Genomic DNA, 24,567 nt, shown 5'->3' on the forward strand with positions numbered 1-24,567 from the left:
GCATCCTTACCAAACTCCTGTTCCCAGGATTCTTTGAGGGAGGCTGTGACTGCTAAAATAGTGTAAACCTGCTTTAAATGTATGGTGCAAATGTGGCCTTAATGCAATCTCACAGAACCAGTGGGGCCAGCGTAGAATCCAATGGCTCTTGAGCCAGCTCAACTCCTCTTCTTGAACACCCCATTTCAAAGCTTCCCACTGGTTGTTACTGGTGGGGTTCCTGCTTGCAGAGCTTCTATCTACCTGGCCATTCAACAGATGAAAGAGGGAGCACCACCCCAGCAGAGTGACGTGCTAGCAGAACGGGGTGGGGATTACCCTACAAAGGCTGGTGGGACCAGATGGCTCTACACAGTCCACACACCCAGTCTGGCACAAAACTGTTTTATAGACCTTTAAAGCCCTAAATGGCCTCAGCACAGTATACCTGAAGGAGCGTCTCCACCCCCATCGTTCAGCCCGGACACTGAGGTCCAGCTCCGAGGGCCTTCTGGTGGTTCCCTCACTGTGAGAAGCGAGGTTACAGGGAACCAGGCAGAGGGCCTTCTTGGTAGTGGCACCCGCCCTGTGGAATGTCCTTCCATCAGAAGTCAAGGAAATAAACAACTATCTGACTTTTAGAAGACATCTGAAGGCAGCCCTGTTTAGGGAAGTTTTTAATGCCTGATGTTTTACAAATTTTTATGTGCTGTAAAGCCGCCCAGAGTGGCTGGGGAAACCCAGCCAGATGGACACGGTATAAATAATAAAATTATTATTAATAATAATAATTAATACCCCACTCTTTCATGAAATGGACATCTGACCACCATTGCACTGAGCTGCTGTACTGTAGCGGAAGACATGGATAATTTAAAAGTAGTCCCTCTCAAGGGTGCAACTAAAATGGCCAACTAAACTGGCTGAGTTGTCATTCCTTCTCCACAGAGAACAGAAGTTCTTGGAGGCGGTGATGAGGGAATCTCTTAATTGATACCTCTCGGTGCCTTTAACATGGAGGCATTCGTTCTTGTATGCAGATATAAATAATGGACCACATGGCTGCTACCGAAAGTGGCAATAATAGGTTGTCTTCTAGCCAAACTTACCCTCGCATCATGAGATCATGGCATTCTGGTTCTTCCTACCCTGCTTCTTCTTCCTGGCTTCGGTTGTCAGGGGCCAACAGGAAGAAAAAGCATTGTGATGTCACAAAATAAGTATGTTCCGTAGCATGTCAGCCAGTGAACCTTGCTTGCTCCTGCAATTTGCCTGTGGCACAGCCTAAGAAGGAGTGATTTTGGACTGTGTGACCTTCAACATTCTTCCAGCTTACAAGTGGATGGTTCCAACCACCATTTGCAGAACTCATAAGGCTATTTTCTCTGTGTTACGCTGAAGAGGAAAAAGTGAATGTGCCATTGTGCTGCAGTACAAGCGAATTTTATTAGCGGTGTGTCATCAGATGCTTCTGAGAGGGACTTGAAATGTCTGGCTATCACTCATAAATCTTACAGTGTCAAACACTGATGGAGATGTCAGTAAAACCTGCATTAATGTTCAAACTATGATTGTGCTTAAGTATAGCTAGATAATGGCCTCAAGTCCTCCTTCCTAGTACTTGTTTGACTGGTTGCATTCCAGATTCATCTTATTGCAAAGCAATAAACCCTAAAGGGTTTTTTGGGGGGTGGTTATTTATTACTAGAACAATACTAACTATTATTATTATTATTATTATTATTATTATTAATTTTATTAGATTTTATTAGAGTTCTTTCCTGCTCGTTATCGTAAGGTCCCAGGGTGAGAGACAGCAACCTAAAAATACATTAAAATGTAGGAAATAACAAAATAGTAAAATTAAAAGCAGCTGTTGTGTCTACCACAGCATTCTGAGACAAGGTTGACAGGGGTGTGCCAGCGGGCCTTATCTGTGGTGGTGTCCTGCATGTGGAATTTCCTGTCCCCTCATTTGTGTACTGCCAATCATTAAATAAGGGACGTGGGTGGCACTGTGGTCTAAACCACTGAGCCTAGGGCTTGCCGATTGGAAGGTCGGCGGTTCAAATCTCCGCGATGAGGTGAGCTCCTGTTTCTCGAGCCTAGCTCCTGCCAACCTAGCAGTTCAAAAGCACGAGGTGCAAGTAGATAAATAGGTACCGGTCTGGCGGAAAGGTAAAGGGTGTTTCCATGCACTGCTGCGGTATACCAGAAGCGGTTTAGTCATGCTGGCCACATGACCTGTAAAAACTGTCTGAGGACAAACGTCGGCTCCCTCAGCCAGTAAAGTAAGATGAGTGCCACAACCCCACAGTCACTCGCGACTGGATTTAACTGTCAGGGGTCCTTTACCTTTACCTTTAATCATTAAATATTTTTGTTTTGAAAGAAGCTTCTGGATTCAGATAAATGCTTGATGTATCTGGTTGCTTTTTGTGTTTTTGCTGCTTTTTCCATTTTATTATTTGTGTTTTAATGGATGGATCGTTGCTTTTTATCTCTCTTTTTTAATTTCCAAGTTGCTTTGAGAAACTCCTCTGGGAGGAGTGGAAGTGGGGCATTTAAAATAACAAAGAAATGTCCACTCAGAAGTAAATCCCAGCATGGCCTCATTCCAGCATAGAATGGGGCTATAAGATTGTAGCCATAGCTACTACCTACACCAATATTAGCATTGTTTTGTTTTGGTTAGGTTTTTGTTTTAAACACATTTTGTAGCAATTTCTGCCAATGAAGTTTTTAAAAACATTTTTCACCATTTAGCATGCAATATTAGTTTCAAAATTCTTACCTCAATTACCTATGCCAGTGAGCCTGGTATCTCTATTCATTTTCATTAAGGCTCTTATGTTTCCCTTTGCATTCTTATTCTGAAGGTGAAAGGCATTCTGAAGAATAAAACTGCACTCTACACTCTAGAGGGACGCGGGTGGCGCTGTGGGTTAAAGCCTCAGTGCCTAGGGCTTGCCGATCGAAAGGTCGGCAGTTCGAATCCCCGCGGCGGGGTGCGCTCCCGTTGCTCGGTCCCAGCGCCTGCCAACCTAGCAGTTCGAAAGCACCCCTGGGTGCAAGTAGATAAATAGGGACCGCTTACTAGCGGGAAGGTAAACGGCGTTTCCGTGTGCGGCTCTGGCTCGCCAGAGCAGCGATGTCACGCTGGCCACGTGACCCGGAAGTGTCTTCGGACAGCGCTGGCCCTTGGCCTCTTTGAGTGAGATGGGCGCACAACCCTAGAGTCTGTCAAGACTGGCCCGTATGGGCAGGGGTACCTTTACTACACTCTAGACCTGATGAGTCACAACTGGATGAATCTTTCCATCTATTTCATAGCCCCTCAGCTGTAAATAAGTGTTTCACGTGTTCCCCTCTCCCCGCTCCTGAACTTCCCCAGGTCTCATCACCCACTCTGTATCTCTACTTGTCCATTTCTTTGGGTCAGGCTGGCTGCAGCTTGAGAGATGTTGCTTCAGCCATGATTCAACTCAGACTGGGGTCTTCTACAGGAGCTGGAGGCCTCCCTTCCTGGCCCTCAGCCTCATCATGATTTGAGCAAGGGCTTCCAAGAGCTTTGCCCTCCTTCTGAGTAGCCTCATGGGCAGCTAGCCAGGCCTTTTGGTGAAGTTCTTGCCTGGCTCTCTATCTCCTCTGCTCCTGTGGCTGGAGGGATGCAGAAAAACACTGTATGTAAAACAAAGCAAAAAGAGCAGCTTCATGTGAGTAAAGGGGACAACCAAACTCTTTGAGTGAGGTCCTCACCTGGCAGCTCTCTGAGAACAAACCACCAGGAGTTCTGAGGGCTGCTGGAACCAGAGGTGGCAATTGGTTTGTGACACGGAGCCCATTCTAGAATGTTCCAAATAGAAGAAACCGGTCGGAGAAAGGGCAGGGAATGATATCATCAAACAGGGTGTGTGCGAAGGCTGACTTCATTGAGAACCCAGAAGAGGGGAGGGAGAGACCAGTTTGGAGCTCTGGAGAAGACCTTTTGGGGGTGTACTTCTCTGTGACACGATGTGGGACTGTGGATTTTGCTGTTTGTAGGAGTTACAGTGTCTGTTTCCATATCTGCTCAATCTGTAAATATTACAAAAATGCCTCAAGGGTGACATCCAGTCATACTCAGAGTAGACCCTGAGCTAAAAGCTACTGAAGACCATTGGTTTCAATAGGTCAAAATTGCTTGCCTGGATATTATCCTTAGTCTCCAGAGATCCCTTGTTCCAAAGGGAACCAAACCTTGGCAAATATTGCACCCCTACAATTTTCACACGATTCAGGGAACTGAGGCATTTGTTAAAAATATGAATACTATTCCCCCACCCCCATAATCTCACACTCTCCAACCTATTTCAGGACTGAGCTGTTGTGTGTTCAGACCCAGAGACCTTCCCCCTAAATAAACACACATTTGCCTCAAATTTTAGTTTTGGTTTTTGGCAGAATTTAGGCCACAACTTTATTGTTTACAGAAAAGTGAGTGGTTGCATAGACTATGCTTCGACTAGCTCCCTGCACCCTTGCAGGTAGCGCTGACCTAGGGCTCCAGCGTAGGTCAGCCAAGGGTGAACACCTGAGGTAGGTGAAAAGCCTGGGAACAGACTCTGTTCACTCCCCAGATGCTCCCCTGGACTCAGACATGGGCACAACCCCCTCTTGGGGGTTGACCAAACCAGTTGAGTCCCTGAATTCCTTTAACGGAATACCCTTCACATAGGGATGGCGAGACCGTTCTCCCACCCCTATCACATGAATCAGTGCCTATCCGCAACCTTACAAGTTGTGACAATTTGCTACACGGCAGGTGAAACCCAAATGGCAGCAGCCAATCAGCCAAGTGGGAAAATTCCTGCCGTGCCCCTGTCCCAACGACAGATGACACACAATGGCATAGCAAGGTCAATCGCAAAATGCCCTAAAAGTAGGGAGAGGTGGGCGGGTGTTCCGATGCATGAGCCGAAAGAGAAAGCTCTGGTTCACGTGCATAGGTATATATAGGTCCCTCAATCTGTTTAGACTGCACCCCATTGGCTAGATTAAACCCAGCAATGAGGGACCTACCAATCAGATGGTGTGGCTGTCCAATATACCCACCCACAACCAGGAGGTCAGTCTCCAGGTCTCACAGTGACACGTCCCCTCTTTTAGGGAGGACACGATTTAAAAATGATGATAGAAGCACTCTTGTGGAATGAGCTCAGAGAGGTAGTGTTGTTCTGTTGTAGCAGAACAACAGCATCAGAGTTGTGTGACACTATAGAAACTATTAATAATGTGGCATAAATAGGTAAAGGTAAAGGGACCCCAGACCATTAGAGGTCCAGTCGAGGATGACTCTGGGGTTGCGGCGCTCATCTCGCTTTATTGGCTGAGGGAGCCGGCATACAGCTTCCGGGTCATGTGGCCAGCATGACTAAGCCGCTTCTGGCAAACCAGAGCAGCGCACGGAAACTCCATTTATCTTCCCGCCGGAGTGGTACCGATTTATCTACTTGCACTTTGACGTGCTTTCGAACTGCTAGGTTGGCAGGAGCAGGGACCGAGCAACGGGAGCTCACTCCGTCACTGGGATTTGAACCGCTGACCTTCTGATCGGCAAGTCCTAGGCTCTGTGGTTTAACCCACAGTGCCACCCGTTTCCTGTGGCATAAATAGTGTTGGACTAAAACTTCCATCACCCCTGATGGCTCGGGTAGTGAGGAGTCTGACAATATCTGTAGGACCACAGGATCCTCATCTCTAGGACTACTTCATTCGATGCACAAACCTAAGTAGCAATATTCCATTTTGGGATGGTGCTTCTGTGAGAGTTTTTTGAGCATTTGACACACAAGTATAAGCAACTCACTTTAGGGTTCTCTTTTTGCATGGTTGAGCAAAAAAATCCAAATCATATGGGTTTATTCACCTCAGTGAATTTTAATAAATGTGGCACTTACAGTATGTTAATGCGGAGCCAGCATAAGCAATGCTCCAGGCAGAAGTAGTTTTAAAGAATTGCAGGTGTTGTGGGTCTTTTTGTTTGAAGTCTCCCGGCTCCCCAGCTTGCCAGGAACATGTGTTGCATATTAACAACTTGTATCTATGATTGTCAGCAAATTGCATAATTGGTTCACTATGCCTGAGATAGAACTGTAATCATGAACAAGTGATTGGACATATGAAAAATGTGAACTAAAACAAAAAACAAAAAACTCCAAACACAATACATTTTAGTATATGACTGTTTACATTATTTCAAACTGCTTTTTAATTGTGCTTTTTCTTTTTTAATTTTTTAAAAATTGTTTTTATGTGAGGGGGGTTTGGGGGGGTTATTCAGCTGTTTCTTTTTATATTTTGATTATGTATTTTGTGGTTCTATATTGTAATTTTATATTGTGAAGCACCCTGAGACATGCAGGTATAGGGTGGTACATAAATTTAATTAATAATAATAACAACTTTAAGTAACAGAATAAATTGTATAGGAGATAGGATAAGGGATCAAGCCACTCAGAAGAAATACCTTGTTATTTTACTTAGCAAAGAACGTGTCTACTTAAAGCATTGAAGGTGTTGTCTTGAGACTGAATAGCTGACTGCCTATTCCCCTCCTCACATCCAGCCCTATATTTCTATGAATTCATCGCTTGTATTTTCCTGTCTGGGACTCTGAAGTGGATAGTCGTGATTTCCCCTACTGTACAGATACATTTGCAACATCCTATATACCGTATTTTTCGCCCCATAGGGCGCACCGGCCCATAGGGCGCACCTAGTTTTGGGGGGGATGAGGAAATAAAGAAAAAAAATTATTTTCCCCCCAGGCGCAGGGCTGGGGCGGGGGAAGCCCGAGCTTCCCCCAACCCCAGCCCCCAGAACAGGCTGCTATCCGCATGCCTAGGGAGCCCGGCGGGAAGTCACGCCGGTCTCCCCAGGCTTGCGGATATCTTCCTGAAGCCCGGGGCGCGTGGCTCAGTGTGCCCCAGGCTTCAGGATGCAGGCAGCTCCCACCGCCAGCCTCCAAACCAGGTCCGGGAACAGCAGGAAGGCAGTGCTTGGCCTCCACGCTGTACCCCGAGCTTGTGGAGCTGGTGGTGGGGAGAAGTGCGCTTCTCCCCACCGCCAGCCTCCAAACCAGGTCAGGTTTGGAGGTTGCTATCCGCAATCCTTGGGAGCCCAAGTGGAGCTCCAGCGGAGCTCCCAAGGCTTGCGGATAGCTTCCTGAAGCCTGAAGAGCGAGAGGGGTCAGTGCGCACCGACCCCTCTCGCTCTCCAGGCTTCAGCGAAAGCCTGCATTCGCCCCATAGGACGCACACACATTTTCCCTTCATTTTTGGAGGGGAAAAAGTGTGTCCTATAAGGCGGAAAATACGGTACATAGGACCTTGTGCAGATGTTCTGATCAATGGACAGGACTCAGCTAACAAGTTCCACCAGCCTAATGGGGTTTCCCCTTTCTTCTTGCCCTATGTCCCCTCATGCCTTCCACAGTTGGCTCTGTGTGGTGGGGCGGAGAGGAGAGATTGTTTCATCTGGCACCTTGAGAAGCTCGAGGTGATGGAACAATTGCCATAGCGCTACACTGAATTTCTTTCAATATTTGGATGTCAGGTACATGGAGAATTTTAATGGGCGTCATCCAAGTCACTGCTGCCAATCGTAATGATAAATAAGCAGGATAACAACAACAATGCTAATTTTTAACAAAATTAAAGAAATATTTCAGAAGCACCTTAGTGGCCAGATTCCCTACGGTTTGCTCAGAAACGGAGTCTATGTACAGTGGTACCTTGGTTCTGGAACTTAATCCATTCTGGGACTCCATACATCTCCCGAAACCATTCAAAAACCAAGGTGCAGCTTCCGATTGGCTGCAAGAGCTTCCTGCACTCAAACGGAAGCTGCTTCGGACGTCCGGCTTCAGAAAAACATTCACAAACTGGAACAGTTAACTTCTGGGTTTGCTGTGTTCAGTAGCCGATTTGTTTGACAACCTCAGCTGTTCGAGAACCAAGGTACCGCTGTATCTTGAACACAGTGGCCCTGATGCATTTGCAGGCGCACCCAACAGCTAGTGACCTGGATGTGGTGCACATCCTGCTGGCATCCAGTGACCTATCCAGCTCATTGAATGAGGCCCAAGATTTGGTGGCTTAAGAGCTTGTGGATTTTGCATATGATTTACGCCTACTGGTGAAGGTGAGAAAAGTGACAGCAGCATTTTCTAGTGTTCTGAATTTCATATCAAGTACAGATGTAGATGAGAAGCCAGATACATATGTGCATATGTTCTAGATGCACATAGGAAAGACAGAGTTGCCATATTTCAAATAGTAAAAGCCCCGAAAACTGTTGAGCCAAAAAGAGAGAGAAGACATAGCGGAGGGAGAAAGGTTGTTTTCTGCTACTCCAGAGAAGCGGACACGGAGCAATGGATCCATACTACAAGAAAGAAGATTCCACCTAAACATTAGGAAGAACTTCCTGACAGTAAGAGCCATTCGACAGTGGAATTTGCTGCCAAGGAGTGTGGTGGAGTCTCCTTCTTTGGAGGTCTTTAGACAGAGGCTTGACAACCATATGTCAGGAGTGCTCTGATGGTGTTTCCTGCTTGGCAGGGGGTTGGACTCGATGGCCCTTGTGGTCTCTTCCAACTCTATGATTCTATGACTTGCCTTACTCATAGATTCAGGAAAAACTGCAACCTTTCAGAAATCCCCCCCCCCCCCCGATGTCAATTCTGCCTTTGAAATCCTGGTAATGTCTGGAAAAATCCAGACATATGGCAGCCCTAGGAAAAATTGCTTCCATTCATGTATTACCCTTTGATCCAGCAACTGTGGGCCCTCTTTATAGGGCTGCCCCATGTGGCCAACCATTGAACTACAGGTAGCGGCCATCTCAGTTTCTGATTGGACTCTGCCCACTAAGCCTGGCTATAGGATCTTCTGGGAAGGAAGGCATAGATAGAGAGGGTTTTCTATTCCCATTCTTCCTGGGTTGAGCAATGAGGTGTCCCTGAGCTCTGCTACGTTCCTGTATCCTTGGAAATTTGCTTAATTCTGATTTTTTATTTGGTCGTTGTTCCCACCTGGTTCTTTGCTCCTGACCACTGGCTTGTTCTTTGTTCCTAAATCATGGAATCTGCTGCCTCCTGCCCAGCACTGATACATTTGCAGGAGCACCAAAGCTAATCTTTAATGCATTGAATGCAAGTGAAGATAAGAGTGCTGGCAAAGGTGGATAGTCGAACCTTAATCTTATGTCTCTCTTCTTCAGCAAGTTGTTGCCTTGTTTATGTTCCTCATTTAAGTGAGAGTCCTGAAAGAAGGGACCTCGTGGAATGATTCTTAGTTTGGTCTCTCAGCTTTTGCTTTTTCCTCTCATTAAGTTGCTTTGTAGCCCTTGTTCGTTTCAATTATGTAACGTGCTTGCTTTATTGATCTGTGACCGTATAATTAATTCACATGTGAGACATTCAGCAGCTGCGTAGAAAATCTGCCTGCCTTTGTATTGCTAGTTGTGGCAAAATTGCTTGTTATGCTGGGGTGTAGGAGAAAGGCACAAAACTAGCTAGATTAATTGGAGAACCAACTCCAGAAACTTGTACTTTCATACAGAACTGTGCTTTAGATACAAAATACCTTGACATTAGTTTCCAACTAGTCTTCTAGAGTATTGTGCAATAATAGTACCATGCCAAGTCTTGGAGGCAGGTATTATTATTATTATTATTATTATTATACTCTTTTGTCCATATAGAAAGTTACATTTGTCACTCAACAATTATATTTCAATTCAACAGAACTAGTGTATTCTCTCTCGCCCAACATCAATGTTTAAAACCCAAATTTACATACAATTTTAAGGTTCTGTCTTACCTCATTTCATCCTCTCTAACATTTTTAAAATTATATTCTGCTGTTTTCTTACATTTCTCGCTGTGGGTCTTTGTATATGGGAAATAACTTTTAATATAGACCAGAAAGGGCAGAGAGGATGAAATAGCTGCTGAGGGATACTGATGACTCTGTGATTTATAAGGTGGCTCTCTATCTTACTGGCAGCTAGGAAGAATAGGAAGAAAGAACTGGATGGGCTAGCAATCAATTGCAAAGGGGACTCTGAGATCTAATTTGCACATTTTATTTGAGAATTGCTTTTTATTCCGTACAATAAGAAATAAGAAATTTTGTTGGATTTGACCATGGTTTTACTGCATATGTAGCGACTGCTGTTTTCTATTCTTTATTTTTCCTTCTCTGGATGTTGCCATGGCCTTTGGCTAGTGCAATAAAAATAGTTACTGTTATAAACTACAGTGGTACCTCGGGTTACATACACTTCAAGTTACAGACTCCGCTAACCCAGAAATAGTACCTTGGGTTAAGAACTTTGCTTCAGGATGAGAACAGAAATCGTGCTCCAGCGGCACGGTGGCAGAGGGAGGCCCAATTAGCTTAAGAACAGGTTAAGAACAGTTTCAGGTTAAGAACGGACCTCCAGAATGAATTAAGTTCTTAACCTGAGGTACCACTGTAGAAAGGGTTTCCAGTCGTCTTTAGAAGATTTGAAATTTGTACCTTTTATCAGTGCCATCAATTTTGCCATATCTGCATATTCCACTATTTTCATCAACCATTCTTCCTTTGAGTGTGTTCTCTCCTCCTTCCATTTCTGGGCCTAGAGAATCCTTGCTGCTGTAGTCACATGTATAATAAATACCATTAGGCTATATTTGGGATTTCACAGTCTAGTATCACCATCAGGAAGGTTTCTGGCCTCTTGGGAAAAGTCGCTTAACCCCCCCCCCCTAATTTTATTAAGGTCCATGTGATGGATCTTCTTGCAGGTCTAGCACATACGATAGAATGACCCCTCAGAGGCATGGTCAATCTTAGGAGTATTGTAATAATAATTAAAATCATGCATTTGTAGAATGCTTCGAACGTACAGGAGAGATTTTGTTCCCTAGGTTGGTGATAGGGACTTGTGGGCTTCCCAATGATGCTGGACTACAATTCCCACCATCCTTAACTGTTGGCTATGCTGCTGGGACAAATGGGAGTTGGAGAATTTGAAGGTCCAGAAGTCTCCCATCTCTACACTTGGCATTTTTATTTCGACATACTTATAAGTTTTAGTGGTGGTGCTCTCAATTACCATATTGGCTGCTGGCGTCACAGTTTTCTGTTTGGGTTGTTTTCTTCCTTGCTTTAAGATTTTAATTTTTTTTACATTAGTCCTGGAGGAAAACCAGGACGTGGAGAACTGATAGCTCAATCCAGTTGGGCTCTTCCTATGCAATGGGATATAAATCTTAAAAATTGGGGATATTTAGATAGATGCGGCCTCTAGTTACATGAATCCAGATATTTTGAAAGGTTGTTGTTGTTGTTTAGTCATTCAGTCGTGTCCGACTCTTCGTGCCCCCTTGGACCAAAGCACACCAGGCACTCCTGTCTTCCACTGCCTCCCGCAGTTTGGTCAAACTTATGCTGGTAGCTTTGAGAACACTATCCAACCATCTCATCCTCTGTCGTCCCCTTCTCCTTGTGCCCTCCATCTTTCCCAACATCAGGGTCTTTTCCAGGGAGTCTTCTCTTCTCATGAGGTGGCCAAAGTATTGGAGTCTCAGCTTCAGGATCTGTCCTTCCAGTGAGCACTCAGGGCTGATTTCCTTAACAATGGATAGGTTTGATCTTCTTGCAGTCCATGGGACTCTCAAGAGTCTCCTCCAGCACCATAATTCAAACGCATCCATTCTTTGGCGATCAGCCTTCTTTATGGTCCAGCTCTCACTTCCATACATCACTACTGGGAAAACCATAGCTTTAACTATACGGACCTTTGTTGGCAAGGTGATGTCTCTGCTTTTTAAGATGCTGTCTAGGTTTGTCATTGCTTTTCTCCCACTTCCAAATTCTCTTGGCCATGCTGAGAGCAGGTTTCCATGAAGGTCCTGGGAGCTGAAGAGATTATTTGCTTTGCTGTAGAACACCAATAAAATGAGATAAAAAATTAGCAGCAAAGGGCGGTGCCAGGAAAATGGAGGCAATAGGTCTAGGCAGAGCAATGACATTAGGAGAAGGCAGTAAACAGACACTATGATTCCCTCATGGAGGTGAGAATGGGAAGTTCAAACATGATAATTAAAAGCTAAAGAGAAAGCGGTGGAATAATTGGAAGCAATTATTTTTCAGCAAAGCGCCATTTGGGCCCTCTGAAAGAACAGATAATCAGGCAGATAATTTCCACTGTACTAAGCAGCTATTAAGTGGAGCAAAACCAATACTCTTTTTTTCTTGCTTTATCAGTACATTATGTCAGAAAAAAAAGCCTTAAAGCATCTCTCTCCCTCTCTCTCTCCCCCCCCCCCCGAGAAAACGGGGTGGGGTAAGGAGAATGAATACTGACTGAAGACTCTAAAGGGTCTGATTTTTCAAAGGAACAAAGATATGTAGTTCTGTGGTAAGATTCACCAACATTCACATCCCACCCCCCTTGGTTAAAGGTCATTGGTTTGGTTTTCAATTATAAAGTTCAAGTGAGGCAAAGTGAGGCAACTGTAAAAGTTGTAAAGTTATAAAGACCAAGTATTTCGATAAAGGGCATCATCAGTAGTACCTAAAATGCGTCTGAAGGATTCTGTGAAGGAGATTTTGAAATGTGAGCTTCTCCTACCATGTAATGGGAGCTCTGCCTTGCCTTTTTAATCAAACAAATGATTAAATCTGGCTTTCTGTGGACTACTTCAACCCCCAAATCTAATCAAATGCTGTTTATGGAGTAATATTCACCTAAGTGAAACTTCAATGTCAAAAGCACGTAACGTTGAGGTATATGGGATTTTGATTTATATACCCTTGGCACATGGGACGGTGTCAGTTTGAAAAAAATAAAAGCCTTTTGAATTTAAATTAAAAAGAATTGTTCAAGAGCCGACGAGGAGCAATGTGGGAAGGAGAAAAACATTATTCACAAGCTACTTGGGGTGGCGTAATGCTTTCTGCAGCCCAAATATCACATTATCGCAGGTAATGGCCTCTGGCGGAGAGATGCCTTACTGTGTCACATTCTCTGGGTTTTCCCTTGTCCCAGGGTACTAAGCATGCCAGTGCAAGTAGCTAAATAGGTACTGCTGTAGCGGGAAGGTAAATGACATTTCCATGCACTCTGGTTTCTGTCAGAGTCGCACCAGAAGCAGTTTAGTCCTGCTGGCCACATGACCTGGAAAGCTGTCTGTGGACAAACGCCGGCTCCCTCGGCCTGAAAGCGAGATGAGCGCCGCAACCCCATAGTCACCTCAGACTGGACTTGACCGTCCAGGGGTCCTTTACCTTTACCTTTACCACCAGCAGCTGCCAATGGCATGGAGTAGAGTAAGATGAATCACATGATGTGACTCTTAAGTGTAATGGTTTAATTGATTCTGAAGTGAGAATGCCTAAATGTATATTGCAGAAGGTTTAACATGGGGCTCTTCAATGGGGCTATATTAAAGCCAAGGAGAGAGCATGTTGAGCTCTTGCTAAGTTAATGTTTAACTAACTGACTGCTGTTTCCCTGGTAGCTAACATGTTAGGGTTGTAACCTTAGCTCATGTGAGAGGTATTGGGTTTCAAAATCTGCATTTTGAAAGGGAGTTGCCTTTGAATCATTATCTCCTAAACTCAGCAGTAAAGGTAAAGCACCCCTGGGTGGTAAAGTCCAGTTGAATTCAACTATGAGGTATGGTGCTCATCTCTGCTTTCAGGCTGAGGGAGTTGACATTTGTCCGCAGACAGGTTTTCCAGGTCATCTGGCCAGCATAACTAAACTGCTTCTGGTGCAATGGAACATCGTGACAGAAGCCAGAGTGCATGGGAACACTCTACCTATTTATCTACTTGCACTGGCGTGCTATCAAACTGCTAGGTTGGCAGAAACTGGGACAGAGCAACGGAAGCTCACCCCATCGCGTGGATTCGAACCGCCGACCTTATGATCAGCAAGCCCAAGAGGCTCGGTGGATTAGACCACAGCACCACCCACATCCCTCAAACTCAGTGGAGTGAAGGTGTAAAATGAAGCTCTCCTGAAGCAAGAGTAAATAGCCTGCAGGTTGTGGAGAGAGAGAGAGAGAGAGAGAGAGAGAGAGAGAGAGAGAGAGAGAAACCTTTGCTTCTAGGTCTGTCTGGATTATTTCATATTTCATAGGCAAGATGCTGAGCCGGTTGTAGATAACACAATTCATTGTACAAATATTTGGATGTATTCTGTTTTGTTTTAAAGTGTTCTGCTGGTAAAAAGTTTGAACAATATTTTTTATGGGTCTGGACAATGTTTTATTCCAAAAGAAGTCAGCTCTTATGCTTCCAGTTGCTTCAAACTGCACTATCTTAGTATCTGCAACAGTGACAATGTTACTTAAATGGAACTAAACCTTAGCAGCAGTGGTAGCAGGGAACCTTTGACCCTGCAGATGTTTCTGGACCTAGACCACAACTCCTGTCTCCCCTGACCATTGGTCAACCATATCTGGAGGGCTGCATAGGTTCTCCACTCCTGTCTGGAAGAGAGAAAGGGGAGGATGAGATACAGGAGGTCAATTTTGATAGTAATCCACTATAACATGTGTTTTGGCTCAAAGTCACTGTAATTGTTCGAGGGTGTGTGTGTATTTTAATTGCCCCTTTGGGATAGTTGGTAATTGCTGCCTGAACCACTTAGGGTGACTTCTCTCCCATTTATACAAAGGATGCTAGTCAAGCTGAATCTTGCCTCCAACCTACTTAAGAAAAGAAAACCCTGTGGAACAGCTAAAATGTATAATTTCAGACTTCATGTGTTTGGACACCTTTCATCATAAGGCAGGTGCAGAACAGCGACTGAGACTAATTGTCTTGTAATTATAATGCTAAAAAATGAGCATGGTTGGAATGGCAGATTATTAATCTGGTTGGCTTCAAAATTCACCGCTACAGATAAAGAGTAAATTAATTAATTTGGCCCGTTAGTGGCCTCTATTCTTTGTGACAGATCAGTGAATGCTTTCCCAAAAGCTTCCCATATATGTTTAAATTCAAGTGCCTGATTATCCTCTTCCAAAGCAACTACTCTATTCCAAACTTTAAAAATGGGAAGTGTAATGCTGGTCAACAAAAGAGGTTTAAAGACTGTCTCAAGGCAAATTTTTAAAAAATGTAGTATAAACACCGACAATTGGGAAACACTTGCCTGTGAGCGCTCCATTTGGAGAACAGCCTTTACCAAAGGTGTCATGGGCTTTGATGGCACTCGAACTCAGGACGCAAGGGAGAAACGTGCTAAGAGGAAGGCATGCTTGGCAAATTCCCACCTTGATCAACTCCTGCCCAGAAACTTATGTCCCCACTGTGGAAGGACATGTGGATCCAGAATTGGCCTTCACAGTCACTTACGGACTCATTGTTAAAACCGTGTTTATGGAAGACAATCTTACTCAGCTACGAGTGATCACCAAAGAAGAAGAGGAGGAGGAAGAAAAGAAGAAGAAGAAGAAGAAGAAGAAGAAGAAGAAGAAGAAGAAGAAGAAGAAGAAGAAGAAGCTTTTGCACCCAGAGCCAATGGTGAGGGCTCAGAGGCAGAGCAAGGTGGGTGCAGGCTGCCCCGGGCGTCATCCCTGAGGAGAGGTGACAAAATCCACCCTGGGTGGATTGCTGCCATGGAAATAGGGCACCCCCCGGGCAGATTGACGCTGTGTTGATCACGCACCCCCGGGTGGATAGCCCCGTCCCCTTGAGTGGATCACCCCACTCCCGTGGGCACGGCATGTGGCCGCTCCGGGTGCCTGAGCAGCTAGCTCTGCCACTGTGAGGGCTGTTTTCTTTTCTATAAATAATTTGAGAAAAGTTTTCTGATTGCTTTTAGCTTCTTGAAGCAGGGCCTGGCAGAGGAGAAGGAGACATATGTTTAATTCTTTAAAATGTACAGTATAAGGAACTACAGTGGTACCTTGGGTTAAGAACTTAATTCATTCTGGATGTCCATTCTTAACCTGAAACTGTTCTTAACCTGAGGTACCACTTTTGCTAATGGGGCCTCCCGCTGCCACCGTGCCGCCGCCACACAATTTCTGTTCTCATCCTGAAGCAAAGTTCTTAACCCGAGGTATTATTTTTGGGTTAGTGGAGTCTGTAATCTGAAGTGCCTGTAACCCGAGGTACCACTGTACAGATAAATCCAGAGGCATACCTGGCCCCTGCTGGGGGTGCAGGGCTGGTGAGGGGCACAAAAATCATCTATCAGATGATGGAGTGAATGATGTAAATGTGCATCAATGTGATACTGCTATCATTGCAAAATCAAACATAGGAAAAGCTTCCTGTCCTTCTCGCACAGTGGCACAAAGGTGGGTTTGTAAGTGATTATTATTTGGGGGGGGGTGTCCTGGATAAGCAGCTGGATAAAGTGCTTCCTTAACAGCACATACCTCTCAGCATATAATTAATCTGTGTTACAAAAGTGTGACCACAAGTATAGAAGACCTCTCAAATGGTCCTTTAAAGAGTGAGCACATTGGTCCTTTCATCGCATGAACCTCTTGTGTTCTGCCTCTCTAACATATATGTATATTTGGAAAAAGAAAATATGAAAGTGCTTAAGAGTTGGTTTATGGATAGATGATTGAGATAATTTCTTAGAATTAAAAAATGTTTAGAATTTATTTATTTTAATCAAGTCCCCCATTTTTTTTTAATGAAGGTCTTGTCTTGGCAATGTGGATAGTAAAACAGACTAAATTAAAACATCCACTACAACAGCTTTAATAGACAAAACCATAAATCAATAAGACAAACCCTGCAATAGTACAACGATAAAATTGAACCATAAAATCCTAAATAGGCAGACACAAATCAAAAACCCAGCAACTGGTCCAACAAAACTCAGCCAAACTACAGATGCTTTAAAAGCCCCGGCCAAATGGCCATTATTCTGCAGAGACCAGCATCAGTGATGTTAAAGGATATTAGATCAAAAAGTCCCTTTCCTCAGCTCCAACAATGCATTGAAGTTTCTGCTTCCAACAAATTAAAACACCAAATATTAAAAACTTCCCAATTCCAGACTGCCTTCAGATGTCTTCTAAAAGTCAGATAGTTATTTATTTCCTTGACACCTGGTGGGAGGGCCTGCCACAGGGCAGGCGCCACTACCGAGAAGGCCCTCTGCCTGGTTCCCTGTAACCTCATTTCTCACGGTGAGGGAACTGCCAGAAGGCCCTCAGTGCTTGACCTCAGTGTCCAGGCTGAATGATGGGGGTGGAGACGCTTCTTCAGGTATACTGCGCCAAGGCCATTTAGGGCTTTAAAGGTCTATAAAGCAGTTTTGTGCCAGACTGGGTGGGTGGTTCCACCAGCCTTTGGTTCCACCAGCCTTTGTAGGGTAATCCCCACCCCGTTCTGCTAGCACGTCACTCTGCTGGGGTGGCGCTCCCTCTTTCATCTGTTGAATGGCCAGGTAGACAGAAGCTCTGCAAGCAGGAACCCCACCAGTAACAACCAGTGGGAAGCTTTGAAATGGGTGTTCAAGAGGAGGAGTTGAGCTGGCTCAAGAGCCATTGGATTCTACGCTGGCCCCACTGCTTCTGTGAGATTGCATTAAGGCCACATTTGCACCATACATTTAAAGCAGGTTTACACTATTTTAGCAGTCACAGCCTCCCTCAAAGAATTCTGGGAACAGGAGTTTGGTAAGGATGCTAAGAGTTGCTAGGAAATGCTTATCATACCCTCCAACATTTTCCCTATGGAAATAGGGACCCCCTATATAATAACAACAATAATTTTATTATTTATACCCCACCCATCTGACTGGCTTGCTTCCTGCATATATGAAACCATTAAAAAAACCATTGGACATTTTTTTAAAAAAAAAACATTAAAAAAGGCTATACAGGGCTGCCTTCAGGTTTTATAGTTACTTATCTCCTTGGCTCGGAGGTCACATAACATAGGGCTGCCATATGACCTGATTTTCTGTCCTGTATTATTTTTTGGAAATCAAGCAAATGAGCTAGAAAACCGGCAACAGGTGTTACATTGTGCCGAAAATGCCCAGAAAAACTCCATACCTTGAAAATTCTTGTAGCTTTTACTAGAAAGAGCTCAACAACTTTGGGGTTTGTCTAAAAATAAGCTCAACAGCCTTTGGGTTTTCTTTTAGAAACCTCAACAATATTGAGGTTTTTCTGTCCTAGTTTTTACTTTTTGAAATATGGCAACCCTAGCCTAACTCCATACCCTCCAACATTTCTCTGGTGAAAATAGGGATGTCCTAAAGAAAAGGGAGACATTCTGGGATCAAATCAGAAACCGGGACCGCTTCTGTAAATCCAGGACTGTCCCTGGAAAACAAGGGCACTTGGAGAGTCTGCAGAATTCCCCTCTGAGAGTTAACAATTCACTGAGTGGTTTGCTAATCAACCTTTCTTCCCAAGGAACTCTGGAAATGTATGGAGCAATCACTGGGAGGCTGATTCAGTGATTTGATTGCTCTCCTTCCCACTCTCTCCTGGCTGGCATAAGCAGCAGGGCTACAGATGCACCAATGGTCTCCTAACTCCATTAAGCTTCACTGGGCAGCAACCGGGGTCTGCATTGCATCATAATTCATTAACGCATCAGACCACTTCATCATCCTGAACCACAATTGTTTATTAGTTAAATGCTACCTAAATGATGGCCAGCTTTGATGCTTCCCAGATTTATGACCATACATTGAACACTTCTCTTCCTTCCAGGAGATAAATATTGCCTTCCACTTGCTAATATGCAATTTTAGCTTGTTCCTTTTAAATGATTTATCCCGAGCAAGGCTGAAATAAGTTAGAAGTTAACAATAATTCGAATGCAAGTCTTATTAAACTGAGAGATGCCTTGCGCAGTGACTTTCCTCTAGGTTCATTTCCCTGTTTAATAGACTTGAACTCGGCTAAAGTAGCTGTAAAATGCCTACCTTGATGCACATTTTCTCATTGATTCGTCTCATCTTACCGTAATATGCCAGAGACGACACCTAAATGGATGGGAAACATTGAGATATTTGTGCCTGCTTAATGCTCATTTTGGAAGAGGAATTAAGCAGATCAGGAGCAATCGGGGGATCCATCAGCAAAGTTTCGGCAGGAGCAAAGCTTGTTATAAACCACCCAGCTGTTGCAAATGGAAAAATAAGTGTATGAAATAAGATTCTGTGCTGCGTTCATGCCTCCAGATCTTCTCCACCATCTTCTCCTATCCCTTTCCCCGCAGAGATAGTGTGCCACAGGCATTGATAACTTTGAGCTGATTACTATGAACAATTCCTTCCCCCGTGGTGGTTTCAACACTCCAGTCTGAAGAGTGGAGTTCTACTGCCAACACTGGGTGAACCTAAGATGAGTAGGAAGGAAGAAGGGCTACATTAATGGGAACTTCCCCATTGCTCTAGTTTATAAGCACTCCCTTCAGTGCAGGAAGGCACACCACACCTTGCTATCTAAATGATGGCCAACTTTGTGTGTGATGAAATGATGGCCCTGTGGTCTAAACCCTTGAGCCTCTTGGGCTTGCCGATCAGAAGGTCGGCGGTTCGAATCCCGGCGGCGGGGTGAGCTCCCGTTGCTCTGTCCCAGCTCCTGCCAACCTAGCAGTTCGAAAGCACACCAGTGCAAGTAGATAAACAGGTACCTCCATGGCGGGAAGGTAAACGATGTTTTCGTGTGCTCTGGTTCCCGTCAGTGTGTCCCGTTGCACCAGAAGCAGTTTAGTCCTGCTGGCCACATGACCTGGAAAGCTGTCTGTGGACAAACACCGGCTCCCTCAGCCTGAAAAGTGAGATGAGCACCACAACCCCATAGTCACCTTGACTGGACGTAACCATCCAGGGGTCCTTTATCTTTTACCTTTACCTTTCATTTATTTGACTGCAAATATACCTCTTACGATGGGAGGCAGGAGATTTCTGGAGATAGCAGCAGCGGAACCAAAAAAGAAATCTGGCAGGGGGGAACAAAAGTACATTTCTAGGTAAGTTAGAAGTGAAAGCAAAATAACAGTATGACATTAATGGCCAGAATTTTTTTTTGTGGGGGAAGCAAGTGGGAGGGCAGGCTCCTTATTTGGGGAGACACTTGCCCCTCTGCCCCCAATTGCTGCCACCTATGGATCTGTCATTCATATTGTTGCGTCTGCTCTTTCAAATGAATAGCCTCACCCTGGATTCAGTTTCTTGGTCATCCTGGAGTGTGATAGAATCATAGAATCATAGAGTTGGAAGAGACCACAAGGGCCATTGAGTCCAACCCCCTGCCAAGCAGGAAACACCATCAGAGCACTCCTGACATATGGTTGTCAAGCCTCTGCTTAAAGACCTCCAAAGAAGGAGACTCCACCACACTCCTTGGCAGCAAATCCCACTGTCGAACAGCTCTTACTGTCGGGAAGTTCTTCCTAATGTTTAGGTGGAATCTTCTTTCTTGTAGTTTGGATCCATTGCTCCGTGTCCGCTTCTCTGGAGCAGCAGAAAACAACCTTTCTCCCTCCTCTATGTGACATCCTTTTATATATTTGAACATGGCTATCATATCACCCCTTAACATCCTCTTCTCCAGGCTAAACATGCCCAGCTCCCTTCGCCGTTCCTCATAAGGCATCGTTTCCAGGCCTTTGACCTTTAAACCACATTCTTTCTTATTTTAATTCCAGTAAAACAAAACCAAATACAAACAGCCAACAATCTTGAAGCCCGCCTCCTGGAATATACAAGTGGGACCTGCCATGAAATGTAATGTTGCAGCACATTCTTGCCTTGTAACTGGAGTGCATCTCTTCAGGGTTCTAGCCTGCCAGATGCCTGGAGCATCATCCATGGTACCATAAGTTGCAAAGGGCTCAAGAAGACCCTTTCACTCTCCCTTCTCTAATCCCACCCCATCCCCATTTTCCATCCCCCCATCCCCAACTTGCACTCCTCTTTATGTGGCTCCACTCCCATTTCCTCCCCCCTTTTTTTGCATTTAATCTTTATTGATTTTAAATATTGCATCCATCCATCACAATAATAAAAAAGAAAAAACACATCAAATACAAAGAAAATGTTACATATAAGATAAAGTTCTTCCATACATTAAGACTTCCATCTTCCTCAGCATGGCTCCTTCGTTTCCTGGTTAACTGCAAATTGTATGGCATGTAACTTATCACAAATTATCTATAATCTTTGTAGCATATAGTTGTCGGAACCTGCGTTCGACCGAGCGACTCCTCCGGTCAAGCCTTCGTTCTCTCCTCTGATGATAATTAACGACCTGATCCTCTGATAAGGCTCCAAGCACGTTCCCATTCAGCAGAGTTTCAAAGCAGCAGAAGTGACGAGATTTATGAGCTACATCGCTATGCTTTATTTCTAGCTACGCAGACAGAAAAGAAAACATCCTCTCTCTGTGAAAGAGAGAGTAACTGGAACGAAGGAACAGCAAACCAGTAAACATCACATCCATCTCCTTTCTCCCGTGAGACTTCCAACAGTATGGAATCTCTGGAATGTAAACAGAGTCTTGTGACTCCAAGCACTGCACAGTGGCAACACACAGAAACCAGCGTCAGTATGGCAGAAGTTAATCAAAGCATGTCAATGATTTCATATGGGAACAATGTTCTTTTAAATATAATCTGTATATATCCCATTCTTTGTTGAACTTTTGGTCTGTCTGGTTCCTAATTTTTCCTGTCATCTTTGCCAGTTCCACGTAATCAAATAATTTTGCCTGCCATTCCAATTTAGTTGGTATTTTATCTCCTTTCCACCATTTGGCTATCAGCATTCTTGAGGCAATTCTTTCAGAATGTCTGCAGCCATGATACCTAAAAGGAAGGCTTCTGCTTTTTTTGATGAAAGTTAATTAAAAAATTTTTTTAGCTCCTTATAAATAATTTCCCAAAAGTTCATTATCTTTTTACATTTCCACCACATGTGATGCATTGTTCCCTTCTTTTTCCTTTTTAATATTGCATTCTACTGGGTACGCTGGCTTTTGCCTGAGCATTGAGATACCTCTTGTTTCTCAGAGAGCCTTCAATCCTGTTCAGTGTCCAGCCAGTTCACTATTATCTCTTTGTGTTTCTACTGTAAAGCATTAAATGGTGACGATCTTGCATTTGCCAGTTCATAAAACTTCTATCGGCTGTCATGGAACTTTGTTTTAAGTAGGGAGGCCTCTAAAGCCTTGGCAGGAAACGCTGAAGAGTTGGTTTGCTTATCATGTTTTTGACACCTTCTTTATGAATGGGGTTTTTTTAAGTGCATGGAAGACATGAATTATTAGACCCTTGTAACCTCAACTAAATGCACAAATCTCTGTATACTTGCAGATCATCCTTTCTGGTCTTTCCCCATTCATTTCTGCTTAGTGTGTAATGGATAGCTCTTTTGGATTTCTGATTTAGATCTTCCTGATGGGTTTGCGGGTTTTTTTGTCATTTATGTGGAAAGAAGCTTTCTCTCCCAGTTCTGTAGGGGAGTTAATTATCACCTGCTATGAATCTATTAAGAAGAGTACAAAGAACCTAGATTCTTAAAGCTGTCAGTTACTCTCTTTTTTTATATCTAGTCTCAGCAATTCCCTTACAATAGCGAAGAGAAAATCTTAGCAGCTGATTATTAATATATCACCAAGAGCTTATGTAACGTTAAATTGGCATTGGCAGAGCCTGCATTTTTTACATTCCTTGAATCCTTATGCAGTATTAAATCTTACAGGGCCATAATTCTATTACTCTTGGTTCAAGGGATGTGGGGAACCTGGCACCCTCTATATAGCTTTGGACTACAACTCTGACCAATCACTATGTTGGCTGATGGAAATAAGAGTCCAGTAATATATGGGATGCGGGTGGCGCTGTGGGTTAAACCACAGAGTCTAGGACTTGATTAGAAGGTCGGCGGTTCGAATCCCTGTGACGGGGTGAGCTCCCGTTGTTTCGAACCTAGCAGTTCGAAAGCACGTCAAAGTGCAAGTAGATAAATAGGTACCACTCTGGCGGGAAGGTAAATGGCGTTTCTGTGTGCTGCTCTGGTTCGCCAGAAGCAGCTTAGTCATGCTGGCCACATGACCTGGAAGCTGTCTGCGGACAAACACCGGCTCCCTCAGCCAATAAAGCGAGATGAGCGCCACAACCCCAGAGTCTGTCATGCCTGGACCTAATGATCAGGGGTCCCTTTACCTTTACCTTTAACATCCAAGGTGCCATGGCTTCCCCATCCCTATCCCTAATATCAGTCCTGCCATGAACCCACAGGGTGGCTTAGTGCAAGCCATTCTGTTGCTGCACACGTACTGTACAGACGGGTTGTAAGGATTATGAGGGCAGCCATACACCTGGGATTCCCCAAACATATCTGGGTTTCATCTGTCGGAAATAGCATCTGGGTGGAATTTCTGAAAATCGGTTAAATGTCCTGGAAAAGCCAGGCAAGCCATGTTGGGAGTGTTTATTTTTTGGCCAATTTCCTTAAAAATAGCTCAAAAACATGGCTCGCAAAAAGAAAAAGATTAACAACTTTTGTGTCCAGATTTTCAATTTTTGAAATATAGCAACCCTAGCTAGGATTATAAGATAATGTTTGGGAACATTTGGCTCTGAAAACTCAAAAGCAACTTCGCAGTGCTAAGCAGTGACTCCTCAACTCTGTTTTTCAACTTTGTTTGGAGTCTGAGCAATAATGTCCCCCAACACTCACCCCTTCCAAGCTGCCTCCTTCGGCTTTCGCTTTGCATCGGTACTGAAGAGCTATTTAGACTTTCCCTTGTCAAGTTTTTGAAATGAATCTATTGCTGCTGTTTTTTTATGGATCAGCTAATTACTACCTGCTGCGAAGAGTATATTAAGAATAGAAAGTGTATTTGCTCTCAGTGACATAATTGAGTTGCATTTAGTCTGCCATTGTCTTATCAGAAGAGATGGCAAATCTTAGCTATTGGTGTTTTTTTTCATACTTTAAGATTCTGAACTTCAGCAACATTCCATTTTTGTCCCCTCCATGTGAGAGCTACAAGGCTTGAATTTAAGGCTAAAGCTTACTGGGAAATGATATATAATGAATTGAAAAGGATGTTCAAAATAACTTTTATTTTAAAAACAAGCCAGAAGCTTTTCTTTTGGGAATTATAGGGACAGAACTACCTAAATTGGATAGAAATTTATTCATGTATGCTACTACAGCAGCAAGAATGTTTCTTGCCCGAAATGGAAAGAAACAGAAGTCCCAGCAAAGGAAGAATGGATACAAAAACTTAAGGAGTATGCAGAAATGGTGAAACTTACTGGAAGAATAAGAAACAAAAACAACAATTTTTTTAAAATAAAAGAATGGAAATGGTTTATTGAATATTTACAGGTAAATTGTAACCAGATAAACACATTAGCAGGATTAGTGTAATAACCTGCAGTTTTATAAGAGTATACATTTACAGTAGATAATTATATGAGCAAGTTAAATGAACTTGGATATGCAGAAGATATTACAAAATACATTTGAGGAACCGCAGAAAAAGGGGGAAGGAGGTCAAATTTTGTAATGTCAGATGGATTGTAAAACTAA

The 24,567-nt window shown here is 43.8% G+C and overlaps 2 long non-coding RNA genes across 2 annotated transcripts; one reads left to right on the plus strand and one right to left on the minus strand.

Moving 5' to 3' along the window:
* Positions 1-1,225: 1,225 nt before the first annotated feature.
* LOC310665465 lies at positions 1,226-21,652 on the plus strand. Its single transcript, XR_014505483.1, has 2 exons — positions 1,226-1,468; positions 21,193-21,652. It is a non-coding gene; the product is annotated as an uncharacterized lncRNA (long non-coding RNA).
* LOC310684185 lies at positions 3,274-3,794 on the minus strand. Its single transcript, XR_014514710.1, has 2 exons — positions 3,739-3,794; positions 3,274-3,639 (listed from the first exon to the last, which is right to left on the minus strand). It is a non-coding gene; the product is annotated as an uncharacterized lncRNA (long non-coding RNA).
* Positions 21,653-24,567: the final 2,915 nt, after the last annotated feature.

This window comes from Podarcis tiliguerta, assembly GCF_965153285.1.
Source record: "Podarcis tiliguerta genome assembly, chromosome: 1".
NCBI lineage: Eukaryota > Metazoa > Chordata > Lepidosauria > Squamata > Lacertidae > Podarcis > Podarcis tiliguerta.